The sequence below is a fragment of the Aphelocoma coerulescens genome, chromosome 10 (genome assembly GCF_041296385.1).
Source record: "Aphelocoma coerulescens isolate FSJ_1873_10779 chromosome 10, UR_Acoe_1.0, whole genome shotgun sequence".
Lineage (NCBI taxonomy): Eukaryota > Metazoa > Chordata > Aves > Passeriformes > Corvidae > Aphelocoma > Aphelocoma coerulescens.
This window is the reverse complement of record NC_091024.1, coordinates 7,184,436-7,205,888: the sequence shown is the minus strand read 5'-3', so window position 1 is coordinate 7,205,888 and position 21,453 is coordinate 7,184,436. Positions and strand designations below refer to the sequence as shown.

The 21,453-nt window shown below is 43.4% G+C and overlaps 1 protein-coding gene across 6 annotated transcripts in view; it reads right to left on the bottom strand.

Moving 5' to 3' along the window:
• Positions 1 to 19,294, bottom strand: part of CHD2 (chromodomain helicase DNA binding protein 2) — an 86,175-nt gene extending 66,881 nt beyond the window's left edge. For 4 of the 6 annotated variants that reach the window (XM_069026264.1, XM_069026261.1, XM_069026260.1 and 1 more), the window contains exons 1-3: positions 4,665 to 5,093; positions 2,011 to 2,083; positions 1,213 to 1,298 (exon numbers count right to left, since the gene is read on the bottom strand). The gene's annotated coding sequence lies outside the window, so the exon portion shown is untranslated. Of the gene's footprint in view, positions 1 to 1,212; positions 1,299 to 2,010; positions 2,084 to 4,664; positions 5,094 to 18,598; positions 18,674 to 19,109 lie in introns of those variants that run through there. The other 2 variants (XM_069026262.1, XM_069026263.1) reach the window with 2 other exon arrangements.
• Between the last annotated feature and the right edge of the window lie 2,159 nt (positions 19,295 to 21,453).

The window sequence follows — 21,453 nt, the reverse complement described above, 5'->3', positions numbered from 1 at the left end:
GCAGTATCTGTGATTTTTGACCCTGTAAACTGAAAATTCACGTGGGCTTTTAGATGTGCCCTGTCATTCTTAAGGTATGAGATCATTTCTAACACAAACTTCTAGTTCTCACACTTCCCATCAGCCAGTTATACGATGAAGTTGCAGGAACATACTGACATATCACCTTGCTTGTTAGCTGTGTTTGCTGCAGGACATCCATGATGGTGGCACATGTCCAATCTCTATAAATATAATTTGAACTCTACCTTGCACATCAGCAGTGACTCACTGCAGATAAACGTTTATTAAGCCCAAAGAGACATTTTTGTAAATCTTATGGAAAATTGTATACAATTTCTTTTATATGAACAGGTTGAAGGCTTCATCCAAGCCAAAAAGAACAGCTGCACTCAGGTGGGGGTTCACAATTCTATCCTTTAGTTATCATGATGAATTATGTAATTTTAAAAAGCAAATCAGCAAGAGTATTTTTGAGAATCCTGATACATGTGTCTTCATGAAGACGCCTCACACTTTGACATCCTGGGTATGCACCGAAGTACATGAGCATAGGAAGCTGCAAAAAGGAAGCAGTTAAGACAGGCAAACAGGATCCCCAACTTTTAATTTACAGAGTGGTGGAAGCCTGACTCAAAGGCAACATGTTACTCTGATCCTAAATGCAGAATCTTAAGTGTAAAAACAAATAATAAACATTAAAAAGCTGCTTTGTTTACGCTGCAAGGAGGAGAGCAAGATACTTCATAACAACTGGGTGCCACTTTAGTCTTTTAGAATAAAATTTACACCAAAACCAGAATTTTTAAGTTTATTGTATAATCAATTACTTGAAAAGCTTTTGAGTGTCCCCTGCTAATGAACCAATACCTTGAACTAAGGAAAAGCATTTCTGAAGCTGGATTAGACAATGTCCTTAGGAGATGACAATCCTTTGGCTTTACCACGTGTCAACATGGTTATTGCAGACTGTTAAAAAAGTTGTACTTATGAGTGACCATAAAAGTCTTCGAAGATGCAGGAGACAATACCATTGCTGTAGTATGCATACACTAAAAGTTTCCATATGCACTGAGCTTGAAAGAAAATAAATTCAACAAGGTAAAACACTGAAGCTTAAATGTTTAATGTTTATTTTGAAAAAAATTATTTCCAGCATAATTAAAAAAAACCCACAAAACAAACAAAAACCCACAACACAGTGTTACATACCTGGCACGCACAGTACAGAATTTTGCTCAAGGTCTTCTGCCCAACCAGTCATCTGAATCTTTGGAAGAACAATATCCAGTAAGAGCCTTTGAAGGAAAAAAAAAACAACAAAACCAGGTTTGTCTGAAAACAAGGTACAGAGAGCAAAGTCCTAACATTGTTGACTGACAAACTTTCTGAAAACACCTAAGGAGATGTCTTTGAATAAATTAAAGTTTTACCAACAGTACAAAACCAATATTCTATCGTTGTTAAGCACTAGCCTCCGGGTGCCCAAAAACAACAAACAGGCCCCAAAAATCTCCTCTTCTACAAATCCCTGAAGTGTCGGGTTACTATTTCATATACATATTCCACAATACCGCCAAACATTAATGCTACAAACTCATTAAGTACCAAACCTAAACCATTTTCAAAGCTTAATGCAGGTTTTCACTGGTGAAACAGGACATACAGAACTTCAGTTTATATGCAAATACTGTCCTTTTCCAGCAAATACAATGTGTATATATCTGTACCCGTATATTATAAAAAATAAACAATCCACTTATTAAATAGCCTCAGTAAACTAAAATTTATGCCCATGCAGCACATAAACATGACATTATTTGAAGACAGTCTACCTCTAACTGTAAAGAAAAGCTTTCTAGAAGTCCAGACAATTTATAAAATGTGTCCCCTCCATATTAAAATGGTACTTTTTTTCTTCCCACCTGCACAGTAGCAAAAAGGCAAATTCCAGTTTAAAAAAAATAACAAGAAAAGGAGCATACTAACACAAGGTATAACCATTCTTACCTAAGAAAAATAAGGCATGAACGAATCCTCTGGAAGCCAGTCAGGAAGTACGGTTTTGTTCACAAAATTCTACCTGAAAAAACAAAGTATGGAAATTTTTAGTATTTTGCTTCAGAAAAGCAGAGTAAGTCATATGCCTGAAATTTATCGATCGCTAGGTAATTATTAAGTCGGGAAAAACTTATGATAGCAGTAACTGAATCTTTCGAACTGAACTCTAAAAATAAAAGTATGGGTGGCTGTACATTCCTGGCTGAAGAAAAACCCACTGGAGATGAGTGACTGACATACAACATGCATGATCTGTGTTTTTCACAACTAACTGTAATCTGGTCTTCTGTCTCCCATTACTTTAATTTTGAAAGACTTAAAGCTAAAATGCCAATTTAAGATTTTTTTTTTACTGAGTAATTTATCACACAATATCCCTCAGCCCTTTTGCTTTTTTTTCCACATTAATGTCTTTAGAAGTAGGCTATGCAAAATTAAATAAAACCTCTACTGATAGCAAGGTTATTTTAAAATGGCTTCTGTCATCAGCTTCTCTGAATTTTAAGTCCTAAGTTACTTCATCTCCCAAAAAAACATCTTTTTTTCCCCTTCAGAATACAGCATTAAAGCCTTCAGCTTCTTTAACCTTTAATCAGATCTCAAACTACGCTCTTTTAGCACAAAGAACACCATATTTGCACCACCTCTAGCCAACTTTTCTTGCCTTTTGTGAAAAGCCATAACATTTTATTTTAAGCAGTTGTAAGTATCACCACCACTACTTCATATGCTAGAAGTGTGGAATCATTCTGTAAATACACAATTTTAAAAAACATTTTAATGCTGGATTAAAAGATATATAAATTCAAACCCCTACACCTTAAATACAAAAAACCACCACAAAACTATTGAATAAAACACATTATGAATTACAAGCGATTTATTATCTGGACAATTACCTGCTATTTTATTTTCAGCTGTTGAAAGAAACCAGTCAAAACTATCAAAAAAATTATCCTCTAATATACTTAAGAGAAATCCAGCAGACACCCACCTAAAGCTAGAACTTTCTTTAGGGCAAAGTGTGTATGCCAGAACCTGGTCTACACTGCAGAACTGTTGCTGGGGTTATAAAACCACCATAATCCAAATCTAAAATAAAGACACCAAAACCTTTGCATAAAGGTGACAGAAGTCCAATGGTTGCTGAAACTTGTATTTCTATTTCCAAAAAAAAGGGCTAACTTCAATTGTTGCAATGACAGATTCCAATTTTCAGAGGAAGTACCGAAAAATGTAGATTTACCTCCAACTGCAGTATTTAAAACCTGCACAGGGTTTTATAACCTTGCACAAGCTTACACCTTTAAAATCCAGCAGATATGGCTATACACAACCTCCAATTAAAACTGAAGTTCTTAGTATTTACCTCTTGCTCTGCTACAGAGACTTTTCATACAGTTAGAATTATAATTTTACCCGTAAATTGGTAATTGCTGAATGCGAGCCAACCCAAAACAAACGTCAGACACTACATTTAAACTTGCATTTTTAGAAAGTCTTGCAATAGGTGTTATACAACTTCTAAATTATCAGAACACCGAAACAACTATTAAAATGTTTCGTAAAGAGAAGTAACTGCGAGGTCTCCGAAAAACCTATAAACTGAATACTAAAAACAAACCTGACACCTAGTAAATGTTTTTTAAAAGCTTTCCACGTCAGACACAAACTCATCCGTTCCCTTATCGTGTAATTCGTATTTAAGTAACTCTTTTCTTTTTGTAGTGTCGTCTAAATCACAACTAGTAGTATTTTGCCAACTTTAAACTGCAGACTTGGCATGACCGAGCTTTGTTTTTCTCAAGCTTTTAAGTTTCTACATTGCCGTTTTAATTGCAAAATCAAATTTGCACGTAATTCCTCAGTTTTCTTTTAAAGTTCTGCACCCGAATTGCTGTTACTCCAGTGAAGTCAGTTTCTCTCTATTGTTTCATAAAGTACCAATCTATCTCATCCGCAGCCTGTGTCTCTCATACTGGTTTACAAAGAGTTAAAAGCCAACACCCCACAAAAAAAACACTCCAAGTTTTATTTTTAAGAGAAAAGGACATGGCGTCTTTGTTCTTAGAAACTACGAAAACATATCCTCATCCGAGCAGCGACGGGCAAGAAAAGCTCTTTACACAGACACAGGGCTAAACATTTCAGTGATGATGTCGTACAGCCTTCACCTCTCCCCCCTCCCTCCACTGCTGCATTGGAGTTCCAAGCTGGTTTGCAGATGGGGGGAACTGGTCTGCAGCCCCCCCTGTGCTCGGTGCTGCACAGAAGAGCCAAAACCCGCCGCTGCTTCCCCCGGGGCTGCATCGGGGACGGGGCGTGCGGAGCCCCCCGGGTGCTGCAGGAGAAGGAGGGGAGCGCCCGCAGCCGCCGAGGATCACCGGGGCTCCCCTTGTCCCGCCGCTGTCCCTCAGCCCAGCCCGGTCTCGAGCACGGGCGGGGGTCCCCAAGGGTACCCACAGGTCCCCTCAGCGAGCGGCGGGGGGGAAAAGGGGGGGCAGGGAGAGGCAGCGCCCCCTCCCCCTCCCGGCTCCAAGGACATTTTGTTTTTCCTCCCAAGGACAAAGGACAATAAGGAGCCCGGAGACTCCGGCACTTACCCGGCGAAGAGCAGCCCGCTGGCAGGCACCCGGGGCCCCGAGGACAGGGCGCTACTCCCGGCTCTCCCTGCCCGCGGTCAAGGGTGGCCCCGCGCCCGCCCGGCGAGGGAGCGGCGCGGGCAGCGCTCCGCAGCCCGGCGCCATTGCTGCCCGACCGTCGGCAGCCCCGCTCGGCAGCCCAGCTCGGCGCCCTCCGGAGCCCCGGAGCCCCCAGAGCACCGGGCCCGATTTGGCGCCCGGGAGCGGCACCCAGGGCGCTCGCCGGGTCTCCCCGGCGCGAGCGGCGGGGAAAGCGCCGGGAGACGGGCGGGAGCTGCGGCTGCTCCCCGGCCATCTTGTGCCGTGTGTGTGAGGGAGCCTCCGCCGTCTCCTCTCAACTCCTTGCTCCCCTCCCCCCGCACAACATGGCCGCCCGCTCGCTCCTCACTGCGGCGGGGAAGGGGCGGCACCGCGCGCGAGCCCCGCCCCTCCCCGCCCTCGGCTGCGCGCGCGCCGCGCGCCGCTCGCCATTGGCCTCCCCCCGCCCCGGGCCCCGCGCGCTCCGCCGCCGCGGCACCCCATTGGCCCGCGCTCCCCGCCTCAGCCGCTCCCCATTGGCTCCCGCCGCCTCCTCGCGCGCCGGCCGCAGCAGCCGCCCCTCAGGGTGAGGCGGGAGCAGGAGCGGGAGCGGCCGCCGCCCCCTCGCAGCCCCACCTGGCCGGGCTCTCCTACCTGTACTGGCCCAGCGCAGCCCTGACTCCGAGCGCTGCCAGACCCCACTCCAGAGATGCCCCTCATGCCTCCGCCTACGTGCACTGACACACAGCGGGGTTCAGTCCCTGAGTTGCCTGCTGGTGCCCCGCAATTTACGGCCCCGTTTGCCGCCATTCCACAAACGCGACCTCTGTTAACGGCCCTTGACATGCGCCGGGCCCAGGTACGGCTCACCCGCCAAGCACCCCCCGGAGAGTGGGGCCACGAACCCCTCTATTCCTATCGAATTCACACCTCTGTTGTGCACCCTCAGCTGCAGAGACCGGCTGGAGTACAGAGCCACCACAATCCTGTCACCTGCTCGTCTGCCACATCAATCCCTCCTTACTGCTGCTCAGAAACAGCACAGACACCCAAATAAAACTAGGGATCCTGCTTTTGTTAGCCAACATCATAGAAACTGTCTGGTGTGCCAACCTTGCCATGACACTGTCTCCTATTCTGACTACAGCCACGGAAACCACTTCAGATATCAGCAAGATGGAAAGGCATCCTTCACATTCCTGGTCACTGCCACGAATGCTGTCCCCAGTCCCAGTTATGGTGTTCCTCTCCAAGAAGCACACGCAGCAAACATGACAGAACTGATATTTATATACTTCAGCAGTCACTTTGAATGTTATGCGCACCTTTCACCTTCTTTCATTTGCCCAGATGACTCCATTAAAAGCAAAAACAAATTGTCTAAGTCTTCCTTTTTCACAGTAATGAAGCAAGGTAGTTACGACAGAATTAAACTAACAATACTTCAAATGATTATGGAAGGTCTCAGGATCCAGTCTGGCACTTGAAATCACACAGTTGGACTTTGGCAGCTCTCTCCTGAGTTCTGGAAAAGCCACAAGGAAGTGGCCAGCTGAAAAGAATCAATCCCTATGATTTTGAGCCAAGAGATGTATTTCCTTTCAAAATACAGAGAAAAGCTGACCTCGTGTATAGGATAGCAGGGGGTATCTACTACTTGTAGACAGGGGGATAAGGTGTTACCATCTTCAGAGAAGGGATGGTGGTGACCCACATACAGGTGCCACAGTCAAGTAATCAGTGATGGTACAAAAGAGTTGATGCAGCTTCTCAAAAAGGGCAAAAGGCCTTTTTTTCCCCCTCACAAGAAGAATTATTGAAGTTCTGGTCTATGGAGACTATGGATAGCAGAAAGCCTGTTCTGCAACTTCGTTCCCATTCAGATTCCTGCAAAGGCCAATCCTCTTGCTCTCAGTGGAACTGCTCACATGTAACTGTATGTAAAGGTGCTTTCGTGGACAGAACCCAGATGCTGTCTTCCTTGGAAAACCACCAGCAGTGAAAAAAGGGGGACGAATGAAGCAAGGATCCAGATGAAAGTGGGGTGCAGCAACAGCACTTCTACCTATGTCAGCATTTTCAGCCGATCTTGCTTGGTAAAACTTCACAGCAAGGCCCAAGATTAGAAATTCCATGTACAATTTCCAGCCTTTCTCTTGTTTCTTCCCAAAACACAAGTATGTTTCTAGAAAAAAGTATTTGTGATCACTTGCAATAACCACATGAAAGGGAGAAAAGAGATCAGGCATTCTAGACATAATTGTGCTTTGTAAGAGTAGTGTGATTCCAGCCAGGAGAGTTTTAAGATTGTAACTGAACAAGACCTAACCTGTATGCTCAGACTGTTATCTGATTTTCTCTAACTATAGCAGACTGTCTAGTGTAATAGACTGTTCCTCTTTTAAAAATTACCTATATAATTTATAGACAAATGTTTTTGGAAGTCCCTTACTCTATTGCTGCTACTTGTAACCAAAAAATTACTCAAAGTCTAATATCCTCATTAAATAAATGCAGTGCTCCTCTTTTGCTTCCTGGGTACCAAGACCTGAAGCAGCTCCAAAAAACCTTACACAAGAATCCATGACCTCCTCTGTTCCTTGGCCCCAAGCGAGTTACATGGAGGTAAGCACAAGTACAGTCCCTCTACAGAGCTGTGGCTCCCCTCACACAGCTTTGCTGTTCCTTACCAGGAAAAGTCTGTTTTGCATTCTTTTTCCTAACAAAACAGTGGAATAAAATTCTCATTCCTACTGCCTCTGCAGTTACACCATTTTTTTCTTTCTAAATTCAGCATTTCTACATTACAGTTTCCTCTATAAAGTTCATTTCTTCTCTTTCAGATGACACACTTTCTTCCTTCGTGTATCATTAGACCAAATACTTCAGGCACATTTATGAACCACATGTCTAATAATAATGGGACAAGTTAATGTTTCCATTACTAATTTTGGAACTATTTTCTGAGATTGCATCTGTGGCTGGAATTCCAGATGGAGGCACAGAACCTGACTTTCTGGTACTCTATTTTCTTCTAGAACCTTTCTTCCTTCCCCCAGCCCCACGTTATTATCCCTTAGGGACAACATACAAAGGCACACTGTGATCTCACACAGGCCACTGTCCCTTCCCCACCTGCCCCAACCTGCCCTCTGTACCAGACGACACCAAAAGATGGGTGAAGCAGTTTATTCTTTGTTGTACACTGTAGCCCACACATCTTTGGAGACACAAATATAATGGAAAGGCAAGTATTGGACAAAGGTTAAACATTGTATCTGCCTTTTGAAGTAGAAAACAGGAGTCTAAACAAGACTGAGAGATGTGCATTGTCACCAAACTTTTCTTCAACCAAAACTCTCACTTTTCAGAAGAAATCAATGCCGATTTCCTAGGCCCTAGGCCAAACAGAATAGTTTGGATTACTTGGACAGAGAATAAGCAAACAGGATATGGAATGCCCTTTGAGCACAGCTAGCTGTTTGTGGGAGGCATTTAACATCCTGTAAACTGGGTGTTTATAGAAGTTGTCACTTTGTTCTGAATCAAGCAGGGGCTCTGTTTTCAGGTTTTGTATGTAACCTGTAACATGTTGGTCAAACAATCTGTTCCCCCCCCCCCCCCTTCTGTTTCCTTCCTCAGTAATTCACTATTAAAATCACAGTAACTGCTCAGGTAGATACAAATTCACCTTCCAAGCATGGAACCACATTCCCTGTGTGACTGGAGAAGATGATTACTGTGTATTGATCCCAGATAAAGCTTTCTGCTACTGTCACAAGACCCAGCAGCAGCAAGGATGTAACTCAGTTCTAGCAATGAACTCGTGCTGTTCATTCTGCTCCAAATCTGGAACTGGAATTGAAATCCAGACTTTTGCTCCAGCCGGTAATGAATAATTGCAAACACATCTACACACATAGAAAGAACTTCTACATATGCCCTTTTTGTTCCTAGGATTTAACACTGAAAACTGAGATTATGTTAATATGAGGGGTTTGCTGGCACTTTTATGGGGCTCATGTTCAGAACGATGAACCTTGTGAGCAGCAATAAAAAGGTTTATTACCATGAATAATTAGAAACAAATTCTTATCAGTGTCATAAACATATGGTAAAGAAAAAAATCTTCCAGTCTAAGCCAAACCCCAGTGTTTTTTCAATTTATTCAAATGAAGCAACTTTAACCAAGATTCAGCTTTCCATTCCTACTTTCAAAGAAAAAGAAGTTATTAATAAAAAGTATAAAGATGAAATGGAAGTCAGAAATGGATTAAACATATTTTGTGGGATTTTATGGTCTCTCCTATGCAGATTTTTAACTTGTTGGTCACAATGCATCAAATAATCAGTACTGTTACTGTACATGTGATCTGGTGGCCTGAGCTCAAATTTTAGATCTAAGAGCTCCTTAACAACGGACACACCTCACTGTTTCTGTTTTGCATGAGTTCCTTGTACAATAAAGCAAATAACAGACCAGCAACTATTATCTAGTGAGAGGATTAATTATTATGCTTTATATTAACTTCACTAGGGAATATACACACATTTTTTCTTGGGAAATCAAATCCACTTTTCTTAAGGAGGTTTGAAATTTGAAGTTCTATGTTGTTATTACAGATCATCTTCAAGCTATCCCTTGTTGCCATCTTAACTGGATGTAAGAAGTAGAGACCATCTCAGTTAAGGTATTATGCTCTATTTGGTCAATGCCTAACACACAGCTATTGCCTTAAATGGCAGCCTTAGAGGTATAAAAAAAAGTCAGAAAGATGCAGTAGCCTTTATTTTGATGAAATCTTACGAGAGTTTAAAACTCCAGACTGTTTCAAACTTAAACAATGTGAGTGATTGGATAATAGTATGTTTAATTGCTTTTTAAAGTAAACCACTGGAGCTTGGAACAACAAACCTGTTTCTTTACCCCGTTTTTTAGCCCCTGCTTCTTGTATGCAATGCTCTGTTTTTTCAAGGTCACCTTTTAGGTAATAAACTATTCTGCTTGGCTTGGAAAACTTTTATAAGAGGACTGGGACATGGTAGAAAAATACTGACCATTTTGCCCGTCCCTGCTTAGACACTGGAATTTATAAAAGTGTTAACAAGGTATTACATGTCTCCTTACATGAAAAACAATTATGCAACTTTGGTTATTGCTGAAATCACCTTTGAAAGCAAATAAGAAACTAAAGTGCACCTTCCCAGGGACTGTAATGCCAGAGGTAGAGCACACCAAGGCAGGTGCTGTGACCTGCCTTACACACTTGAACTGCTCTGCACTGATAAGTTCCCTGCTAAGAAACTTGCAGGACTGGAACCATACAACGATTAGCCATAGTGGTCGGGTTTAAAATCACTTTAAAAGGTAGAAGCTGCAAGCAGTGTTCTTTATGTCACCATTCTGGCTGGAAATACAATCTGCAGAGTCACGGGAGTGTTCTGTGGTCACTGTTTTATCAAGAGTTTGTTAAAAAACCCCCAAAACATCGGCATGATTAAGGGAGTCTTACCCAATCTTACATTTCAAAATAGATACTGTTCTTCCATTTTCCAATATGTTATGGAATTGTTACATAAAGAATTAGAACATTTTATAATTTTTAAGCCAAATTTCCAGAATATCTGGATTTTAAATGTAGCTGCAAAATTATATTTTTAGAGGATATAGATAATGAAATTACTTTTTTTTGTAAATTCAGATAATTTGAAATTCTAGCATGATTACTTCCTTATGCACATTTAAAGCTCATTTTCCAAAGGCATTTACCTGTCCATTCTTAAAATTTATTTGCTGCAAACGTAAGCCAGTAAAGCTTGATTGCATAAGTGCTTGAGGAATACAACCAGAAAAGGGAAAATGGGCTTAGCACAAATATGTGTTTACACGTCAAAATCGAGGAAAAAAAAATCCCCAACTGTAAGCTCTAATTTTCATTTTTACTAACTCTCCATTTGAGTTCTAATGGAGACTTTGGAAAGTTTATAACAACAAGTCCATTTTCTTGGTAAATCTCCTTGGAGTTTTGGAGGCAAAGGGTTTCATACCGGCCTTGCAAACATGAGGAATTTCACTCAGAGTGAACAAGATAAATTACAGCTACTCTAGAATGAAAAGAAAAACAGCCCAGGCCTCCAAAACCACAAGTATAGAACTGGGATTTTTATTTCAAGCAAGTTTCAAGCCTGTTTCCATAACAATCTTCATTCTTGTCTCCCATGTGCAGGTAGCACCATAGGGCATTTATTGATTGCTATATAAAAGTTGACAAAATGATGCATTATTCAGTAAATTGCCACATGCAGGGAAAAGAAATGGCACCTTTTTTTTTTCTGAAATCTTACAACCATATACTTTTTTTTTATTTTATAGACAGTCTGACAAAGCACTGAATCACCCTGTTGTAATGCACCATATATATAAAAGACCCCTTATGTTAGTAGCTCAAAACAAACTTCTTCATATTTGTCAATACCTGCTAGATGTGCAGTCCAATCAATTTTTGCTGTAGGGATGCACCGACACACTTGGATTAGAATGTCACCTGCACAGAAACAGCTCCTGTGTCAGGCTGATGTTTCCCATGAGCTTTTATATTTTCTTCCTACAGTCAATTCATTATAGACTGGCTCCTTCCAGAGCTTTACCCAGCTCAGAGAGCTCAGCATCCCAGGGACTAGAGCAGCTCTGGGCATGTCAGGCACCTAAACTCCGGAATTACCAGCTTTAACTGTTGCAGACGAGATTTTCATGCTGAAACAAATACTCCCCCTCTCTCTGACCAAGCCATTAAGGGTGACAATCTTGTCTGAGCTTAAAACCATTCACAGTGCACATTTTTTTAAATAGTCAAACTTTTGTATTAGGTGGTGAGCTGTGAGAAAACATAAGCAGCCCTAGAAAACACTGTTGGTACAGTCCTGTCACAAAATTAGGTCAATGGCTTTTTGTGCAATTAAAGCAGCAGAGGAAACACAAGATGTCTTGGCTGAGACACACACAGTGCTTGATCACCACCTGAAAAATCTGACTGCCGCCTTCATTGCCATTTCACCCAGAGGAAGATCCCAATAAGGTTCTATGTGCCCAAAACAAGATTTATTTTCTTCAAGATTTAATCATGCATCTGACCAAACTCTATCACCTCCCTCTACAAATGTGTCTTAAGTCTAGAAACATTTACTTCAATGACAAAAGCTGAGCTTTTGATCTCTTCTTGTTACTCCAAACACGTGGGATATAAGTTATGTGCCTATGCCTTTAATTCAGGGCTGAGTAATTACATTTAGGCCCATGGAATCCCTCCAGTTTTTTCTTGGTGTCTAAACCAAATGTTGTCCTAAGGATTTGGAAGCACATGAAGTGAATTTAGGGATGAACATGTATGTCAGTACTTGGAATATGCAACTGAAATTAACTAATCAAGTCTGTAGAAGGGAAAGAGAACCTGAAGCAAAGGTCTAAATTTCAAGAGGAAGAGCAGGCACGTTGTAGCTTTGCACATACAGCTATAATTGTATCACCATTCCTTTTATTTTCCCAACATTTCTTTTTCTTTCATATTTTTATTAGTAGTGGCAAAAGAAATAATATAAATTGGCTAGGCACTTCACCTCTTCTTCCTCTCCTTCAATACACATTTAAAACCTTTCCATAAAATAGAATATTGACTATGAAGAGACCAAATGGTAGACAGAAGTAGAAGCAAGTAAGTCAAAATAAAATGCTTTTAATTGAGAAACTATCTCAGATTTTCTTGTAACAAGCCACACATGCTACTGGAATTAAACAGTACATTTGAATACTCCAACCTAGTGTGTAAGACAAAGGAAACCATAGAGCACTTTGGGGGAAAAAAATGTGTGGGGAGCATAAGTTCATACATGTAGGAGCTAAAGGCAAATGCTTGAATAATTCACAATCATAACATGCACAAAAATGAAACACTGTGACTTTAATAACTGAGTTGTTGTTTTTTTTTTTTCCTTTAACTCCAATTATTAGGCTATTGTGCTCCAGGCTAGCATATCAGGTGCTGATAATGAATATTCAGGCACAGGACTTTTGTTGCACAAACGAAAACTGTTCTGCTCAAAAGATTAATAAAGGATTATCTTCTTGTATATACATATATATACACACACACTGAACAGAATGAAAGTTAGAATCAAAATTGGAATGTTGAAGTCTACTCAAGTGTTGCTAATAATATGGAATTAAGTTTAGGGGAAAACATGACCTAATTAAGAGGTTCCAAAAGGCACACTAATATATGCTAGAAAAGTAATTTTTATATATGGGAACTATTTTATGCTTCATATTATCATTATAATGCACAGTCTTAAACAAACAAACCAAGGATGTGCATGAATGTCACACACTAGAGCTCTTCACTACATGTATTGCTGGTGATCGGTGCACTGCAACCAGGTTATATTGGAACTGCAGATGGAATGTAACCTTAGCAGAGTAAAAAAGGGCAATCAAGAAAATAATGGTCTTGAGGTGGCAAAGAGGCTTTTCTGTAATCAGAAAATTCTCTGAATCACCGTCTCAGAGAAATCTTCACAGGTGACAAGCTTGAAAAAGAACCTTTAGACCCAGCGCGAGGAGATCAAAACCTCTCAAAATTCAACTGCACATAACGTGGAGGAGTCTTAAATATGACTAATACTCCCTGCAAACCTAGTTGGTATTTGAGTACTGTGGCTGAAAGTTTTCAAGTCTTTTGTGAGCAGCTGAAATAATGATGGCTACTTTCCTGGGAGTCAGCAGCCCCACACCCAAGTGCGCTGCACTGCTGCAGCATTCCCAATCCCGCGCCATATTCCAGTAGAGGCTGCGACATTTCCAAGCTACACATTATAGACTGGTCAGCTGGCAATGAGATGCTCATTGTTGGGTTAGCAAGGAATGTCGGAGACCCTTTGCACTCATTTTGTAGTTCTTCCTTTAGCAGATGCACTGATTTGTCTCTATGACTTGCAGCTTCCCCCAAAGTGCAGAATCTCTAGAACAGAAATTTGTTGAAAGTGCACATCAGATCAAAAGCTCCAGGCCTTTAACAGCACGATTTCATGAGCTCTGCCTCCTTAAGAAGCCAGGAAAAAAATACAGCTATATGAAAAATAAATGAGCAGCTTTTCCTGACTCTGAAACCAGAAAATAATGACATGAAACCAAAATCAAATGCAGCACTACTAGTTGTATTCCCAAATGCCAGTATTAATTCTCCCTCTTCCAGCTCCCAGAGACTTGTTAAACAAATGAGCCTTATAATGCATTTTGCAAGTGAAAGGTCCCGGAGTGGTAAAAAGTCAACTCCCATACTAAAGGCACTTAACAAAATCCTGCAGCTTGCTCCAGGAGTTCTGCACTGAAGAGGATCACCCAGAGCCCGCTCCTGCCACGATTCCTATTTTCTCCTTTGATCAAAAGAGCAGCTCTGCAGCACTAGCAATAGTGTGGGCTTTTAGATCAAAACTAGCATCTCAATACCTGGAAGTCAAGTCAGCTCGTGTAAATCACAAAAGGCTGGTTTTGTGTGTGCACAGACCAGTCAGACCTTTTTTTTTAGAAGGAAAAAATCTTGTATTTAAAACACACCTGATGTACTCCGTTTTCCCTGCACACCGGGACTGGATGCGCAGCCACGCTGCCATCCTGGTTATCCTCCCTATGCCCTTGGTGGCATTTTTGGGACCATGTTACACCTCTAAGATTTTTTGTCTCCTGGAGAGAGATCCGATTTTGCTTGCACACTGCGATCCCCTCAGGAGAACTCTTCCCTTTTCCCTGGTTTTCCCCGCTTGTCACTACTACTTGCCCTCAAGTTTAAAAAAATGAAAGCCTTTGGACTGAACGAGGGTAAAGGCGGGATGAATAAGCCTCTTGCTTCAAATGAAGGAGAAAAACCTTAAAATCCAAACTGCACGAACACAACATGTCTCCTCCCGCTGCATTAATGCCGCCTCACGAAATGGCGCCTGCCTCTGCTGACAGCTGCCTCAAAACGCCCACGGCTCTTCGGGAAAACAGAAATGCAACTTTTTTTCTTTTCTTTTTTTTTTTTTACCCCGCAAATCTTTTATTTTCCTCTCTTCCCAGCCTAAACCTGACGGGGAGCGCTCTCCTTCATGGAACAGGCTTTCCCCTCCGTTTCCAGAGCCCCCCCGGGGGGTGGGTACGTGGGGCTGCGGGCTCCAGCCCTTGCACACTGTAAATAAATGTGCCGATTCAGCCGCTATCGCCACGATCTTGCCTTTCCAGAATTTTCTCCCTCCGCTTCCCAAATATAAAGGGACTTTTTGTGCTGAACACGGAGCGGGAGCGATGACGGGCTCAGCGCAGGGCGCCATGTGGTATTTGGTTTCTCTACAGTACATGTTTTTATAATGAAGGGGGAAGGGAAGGAAGGGAGCTGCTCCTACCAGCATGCCAATAATCTGTTGCAAAGGGCTGGAGCGCTCAGAGCCAATTAGCTCTCCAATTAACCATTTAACTGCTGAAACAAAGCCAGTCCCGGGCACGGAGTCCGCGGGATTCGAGACAGAAAAGACGGTGTGAGCTCCCAGGTCATCGAGTTCGTTCAGATTTTTTCACAGATGCATTTTTTCTACACTTTTATAATAAATACTTTCGATAGACAAACTAGCCGCTGAAACTCCCTTAGATCACAGCATGCAAAGGTGGGACAGCTATATCCCGCATACGTACACCACACAGTTTTAAGAGAAGCTGGATGTGTTTCAGGATCAGTGCCAGCCTGTAGTGGAGCCATAAAAACCACCCACAGGAGCTGCATTTCTGATACGGATATCAGGTCCCTGCCACTGGAACAGCGAATCCATGCTGTCCATGGATGAGTGGGAAGGGTCAGAGTGCTCTCTGCCAAAAAACGGATGTGTCACTACAACTCCCAGCAATGCTGCTGTGGGTGGAAAAACACCCTAAGGTGGGACAAGCTCTAGGAAAGCAATGGCAGAGTCTGTCTCCCTCTAAAAGTGATGTCTCCATCATCACTTCCCCGCACTAGTCTTGTTTTTTCAACCCCTTAACCACAGCAAAACAAGAAAAAAAAAAGTTCTTTTTTATATTCTGCAGTTTAATTTGTCATAAACCTTTAAAGCCTGAGGCAGACCAGCTCGTGACTTGTTGTGTGCCACTGAACAAGCCAGGGAAGAAGACGCACAGGGCATTCTCAGCCTCGAACTTTTTCTGTGGGGGCAAGTCTGAACACAGCCAGAGAACACAGACAAATTAGTCCTAATGCACAGCAACAGTAACCTGCTCCTGCTTGACCCAGCAGGTCAGTAAACCTATTTTTGTCGTCCTTTTTTATTCCATGACGTACCGGCGAATACTGGATCAGACTCCCAGGGATTCCAGGAGAACCAGCAGAGTTTGTACAGCTCAATGAAGTGCCCAGTGTGCCAAAAGCAGGCTCTACACCCCAGCTCAGCAGCCCTGGCAAGAAGCAGGCTTTGCTTGGGGAGGGACCATACCAGTGCTGCAGGTCTGCTCCCACCCCAAGAAAGCTCTGCAGTGCACATGAAATACATATTCGAGCATCACTACCCTCCCTAAAAGATGAAGTCAAATTTCCCCACTCGCCATGGAGAAAGGCCAGTGCCCCTGAATGTTGCGGGTTGCCCTGTCTGAAGGGCTGTAGCAAGGCTGACACTGTAACACATCTCACTTTTAAGCTCCAGGAAGGATTCTGACTAAATTAAAGTGTAACTTTACATTCAAATTAAAAACATTGTGGAGCAGGGGGGAGGAAACATATGGGTAAAAATCTAGCAGATTATTTAGGCATGTGAACTGTCAGAGCACAGGCAATACAAGAGCTCCCTTGTTCCTGCTGCCTCCCACAGCTGCATTCACTAAATATATCCAGCGCTGAGAGCCGCATTTCTCCACCCCTTCCTCAGCCCAATGGTGTTTGCACAAACACCACCCAGGTCCCTTGGGACAGGCAGTGAGGCAGCAGCGATGCCCTAGTTACGGACAGCATGAAGGACACGAGTGACTAGCCATGTCTGCAACCGGGTGAAATTGTTACATCCACATCAGTCCATGCAGCTGATCCATATTTAACTTAAACCCAGGGTGGTTTGTTCTTTGTAAGGATACACCCCATTTGTATGACAAACTCAGTTACTTGAAGTTATTCCCATCAGATGATTTTCAATAGTTTATGGAGAGAAAAAAACCCCAAACAAACAAAAAGCAGAAGAATGGCCACCTCTATTAAAAAGGAATTCACTGGATCCACCTCCTGGCAGATGTGGAGGAGAGCAGTGGTCTTGGGGACTGGCTGTTCCCCAGAGAGGTTTACCCAGTTTTACCTTCCATCAAGTCTCTGTGTTTTGCCTGATCATACATACATCTTGGGGCAGGGGGAAAAGATATAACTGAATTTCTGTAGGACTGAGGTGCTCCCCCCACGACCTCCATTCTGCTCCTCGCATTTCTCCCATGCTCACTTTGCATCCTTTACCATCAAGGACACATTCTTTGGCCCAGCACAACAGAGCCTTGGTCCCAAATGCAGCCTTGAGACACTGCTGCAGTCACAGCAACAGAGGGAAGAGCTGCCCTTTCTGATATAGCAAATTCTATAGTGGATCAAATTGTGGCAGAAAAAAAAGTCATCTTGGTGTCTCTCCTCACTTCCAAGCTGTGAACCAGCAGGGATTTTGACCCTCCTGGTCTCTGCTTCTTCCTTTCCTCACAATTCTCCATTTCTTCAACACCTCCAGCTCCACTAGCAGCGACGCAAATTTGACAGAATCTGGTCAATTTTTCAAGCTTTCTCATTTTAAGAAGTCAGTGGGAGCAGACTATCTTGCAATCAAACCTCACAGGAGGGAGAATTAAATATCTCATGCATGACCTTAATCCATAGGATTTTGCAGATAGTTCCTCTTGTAATCTCTATACCCGGAGCTTATTATGCATTCAAAACGTATCTGTAGCCCTGGAACATTTTGCAACAAAAGGAACTCAAATTCATTTTGATATAATTATGCAGTCACACCAGTCACATGCTTGCTATGGAATAAATATAAACACTGGGCTTTGGGGAATAACTGGCAGGCTTGAAGTGTGAAAAAAAAAACAAAAAAAAAAAGCAAAAACAACAACCCAAGAATGAAACTATCTATTACATACGGAAAAAAGATCAGGTTTAGATGTCAAATTGCAGTTGAGGAAAATGGCACAATTATGTATGAAAAGTCTTTTATATATTTTTTTTCAATCTGCAAAGCATAAAAGAAAGAACTGAAACTCATACTTAAGCATCTCCATAAAGTAAGGACTTCATTTTGTAAAGCAGGAATGTCGTTTAAGGCATTTAAAATCCTTTGAAATCAGATAATTCATTCACAACATGGCCACAGGTCCCTAAAGCTAGAAAAGTTAGAAAACTCTGCTCTGGGTTTTGTGTAATTTTTTTTTTTCTCTGCTTTTCTTGCCTTCCTGAAACAAAATGACCTCTAAGACTGTTCCAACTTTGTCGTAGGAAATTGCCTATTTTAATTAGGACGTTTCTGTTCAAGACCCACACCCCGCTGCACTGGTTGTGCTGGAAACCAGCTTCGCTCACTGGAGACCGACTGGGGCTTCGCCTGCTTTGATCTCCTAAAGTCTTCAGGATCCTATGGATTTTGGAGCACACGTGAGAAGATGTAGTCCCATCTTTGTGCTTTTAAGAAGGGAATACAAAACGTGGAACCAGATGTTAAACCTGAGCCTCAGAGAAGCCACAGGAGCGTGAGTTACCTTCAACAGCACCGCAGTTCTAAAAGCAAACAAAGGCATAAGGGGCTGGGATGGAAGGTTTCATTCCTCAAACGAGGCAGTGACTCACCCACATTCCTAACAGCGCAAACAAGGGAGGCAAACCCTCCTCCTCCTCCTGGCAGTTAGGATCCTCCGCGTTTTCCTGTGTGGAGCAAATCCCAAGCAAAGGCGGCTGTGGTGGTGTGTTAGAGCAAGACACAGCACAGAGCAGATGTATTTTGGAAAGGGACCCTCTTTTGCACACCTCTGTGTTTATGTGCCTTCTCGAAAAAATAAAGAGATCCCAAGTACTGCTTTTCACTTCTGAAAACACACTGAAAAAGGAAAACGGCTAGTGCTAACAACCAGTTTTCAAAAGCCAAACCCATCTTTCCTTAGATACGTTTTTTTAGTACTGAGGCAGCAGTTTACTTTAAAAAACCCAAACGAACAAACAAAAACCAATCCAAAGGCAGATAAAACAAGTCCAAAAGTTCACTGAGCAGAGAGCCGAGCAGTGTGTAATGTGGATAAGGGGCTGTTTCTAACCATCAAGTCACCCGTATGGGAAAATTTGACGTAGGGATGTGGAAACTCACCCTCCTAAACGTCTGCTCAGTCGTTCCCATCAGACAAGGCACACTTCACTGATGGAGGACAAGCATATTCCAGGTGACAGATGGCATGTAGCCAAGCTGCTAAACATGCCCTGCTCCACCCTTCCTGCATGGCTCTCCCGGAGGTGGGGAACGCTGTGCAGGTCCCCAGATGGTCGGGGCATCAACTGAGCTGCCGGGTGGTAGCGAGCCATCAGCAGCAAGGATGAAGAGGAGGTGGTGGAAAGGCTGGGTGTGAGGAAACAGGACCAAAAAGGAGTCCAGAAAGCAGAGAACGTTGCTAATTTGCGAGAGAAACTGCAGGAAACCAACATCTCTTAATTGTAAACCTCTGAGAAGTTGTGGTTAGGAGACACACATCAGGGCGACAGGGCTGCAGGGCAGGCTATGCCTGTGCCCAGGAGAGATGCCTCAAAGCCACAATCCGTGTGGAGCTCCCCAAGGAGTGGGGCTGGCTAGGTGGTCCCCTGTGTAGCTGTGCCAGGGCTCCGTTGGGTTCATCTGTGCAATGCAGGATGCCAGAACACCAGCACAAAATTCCCCTCTGGCTGCATACTCCATGAAGCAGAATTAAAGTTGATGCTCAGTGTGTTCCACTTTATATCAAACTTTTCAGTTCTCAGGTTTCCAGTGGTAGCCAGACACCCCAAAATGATATGCTCATTCATTCCTCCTGGGGAACAATTCCTAAGGGTTCCTGGAGCTGCCGCAGATGGGAAGTGGCAGCATTACCTAAGTGGGGGGGACTTGTGGGGTGGGACACTTGTTTGTGTGACAGTTACCAGTGTAGTTTGGCTGCTGATGCTGGGAGAGACCTTGGCAGCATGGGCTGCTAGCAGGAACACAGAACTCTCGTTAATGACAGTACCAAGCCTCAAACAGATAAAATAAGCTATCCTGGAGCTGAAGCCGTGCTCAAGACATCGTGGAAATGCCTGTTGCATTAACACTGCTGCCATACTTAAAGCTAAGCCCCAGCAAGCAGGGACAGCGCACAGACCTGCTCTTCCTGCTGCTGCAGATTCTGCTGGCGGCATTTGAAATATTTTAGGCATTTCAGACAGCTCTCCTGTCTGACTCCAGAGCTTACCTAAAAGAAAATAACCTGCTCATCAAGTTGCAGAACAACAGCGATCCGTCTGGTTTATTAGACGGAAAGGACAAGAGAAGGGAAGGATTTCGCTAACAGTATTTCTGCCTTGATTAAGTGGCTGTTATGATCAGTGCCACAGCAAACAAACATCACGAGCTCATTACAAGATATTTCCTTGTGCAAAGGAAGAGGAACCGTCACAAGAGATGGACTCCACGCATATTATTATTATTATTATTATTATTATTATTATTATTATTATTATTATTATTGCTACTACTACTGAGCATTTTGGCCGGCTCGTGCTGTTTGGAAAGCCCAGTTATGCCGGGCTGCTTGAGAAAAGCAGCATTTGTCCCCAGCTTTAAGCATGAAAACACAACTCAAATCCCTTCTCGGGAACAAAGGTGCTTCCCAGGAGCCTGGCGTGCTGCCGGCATGCCGAGCGCGTAGCCAAGCAACGGCAGCCGGATTGGAGCTTGCGCCTCACCCGTGATGCTCCAGCCTCCACAAACAATTCTTGCCACGTAGACAGGACCGTGCAGGGTAATGGAAAATTACTGCAGGCTTTTTCTTAAAGGGCGAGCACCGCCGCTGGCGGAGAAGGTTGATCCGCATCCCACTTCCCAGCGCGCCCCAGGGTCAGCCTGCGTTTCCTGCGAGGAGGCTGCAGTGCGTCACCGCGCGCCGGGGCATTAATACAATGAAGTATCATTTGCATGCTATTCCAGCCGGCTGCGGGGATCAGGAGTGTTAAGCAGCGAGCTGAGCTGCGAGGGAAGGGGGGAGCAGAGCATCCAGAGCTGAACAGCCCGCGGCTGCCGTTCGCGAGCTGCTCTGGACGCGGCTCAAACATGGCAACCAGTTCGTACGGGCTGCGGGCTGATGCCAAAATAACTCTGCCCTGCGCTTGGCAGGCGCCGTGTTTTAACAACTGCCTGGCACATTCCTGCCTCCAAGGCTGCAGGAATTAAAAAAAAAAAAAAACAAACAAAAACCTTTAAAGAAAGAGCAAACTTTGGCAGTGGTTAAGCTGCTATCAGGACAACAGCAATTTTTAAAAATTATGGCCATGTTTACCTCCATTTCTGGTGTCAAAGAGAATTTAGTTATTAAGACAGCATTGTGCTTACCTAGCTTTTAACAAGCCAAAAAGCCACGCAAATAGCTACAGGAGCCCCAAACAGCCAGTTCGAGTCACTGCATCTCTGAAAAACAGGGATATGCAGACTG